Source organism: Kryptolebias marmoratus, linkage group LG17 (assembly GCF_001649575.2).
Source record: "Kryptolebias marmoratus isolate JLee-2015 linkage group LG17, ASM164957v2, whole genome shotgun sequence".
Lineage (NCBI taxonomy): Eukaryota > Metazoa > Chordata > Actinopteri > Cyprinodontiformes > Rivulidae > Kryptolebias > Kryptolebias marmoratus.
This window is the reverse complement of record NC_051446.1, coordinates 1,120,229-1,120,966: the sequence shown is the minus strand read 5'-3', so window position 1 is coordinate 1,120,966 and position 738 is coordinate 1,120,229.

Below are 738 nucleotides of genomic sequence, written 5' to 3'. Positions count from 1 at the left end.
AAAACCTGCCATTTCTTTATTTTTTTATTGTTATTATTTCCTAATTAAAGGAGGGTTTGTATGGTTTACTTTACATGGTGTGTAGTGTAATTTACTTTAGTAATGTCCAATGCTGATCGATCCAAAAGTAGAAGAGAGAGATTCAAATTAAATAGTAAGACTATACTGAAACAAAGAACCCAAACTCACTTATTTACTAACATTGCTTAAGTGAGGGCTACATTCGCATTTTTGCAAAGAACCTAGGAATAATTGACAATGATTACGGTGCTCATTCAACGTTTCAGCCATTTCTCTTCCCCGGCCGGATACCTGCTCATCATTGCCACACCCTTGCTCCACTCCCTCGGCGTAAACGCCGGCGCCGCCGAGGTAAACGCAGCAGCCGACTGCTAAAGTTTAAGGCTCTCTTGGCACGATCTTCCATGGCTTCTTGGAGAAAAAATGGAGTGGTTCCCGGGCTCTTTTTTTTAACCCACGATTGCTGGACCCTGCCGAGAGCGGGCTGGTTTATGTTGTCGGTTCAGATGATGTAATCCACCTCCACGGCCCCTGCTCTCCCCGTCCCTGCTGGCGTGGTGTAAATCCCCGCCATCTACGAGCCCTGCGTCCAGCCCCACAGACAGCAACCGCTTCTGATGCACCGGCCCCTGCCAGGTTCGGCCTTGTTAACGCAAGATCACTGGGAAATAAAACTTTCATCTTGAGGGATTTCTTCATGACCCGTGACCTGGATTT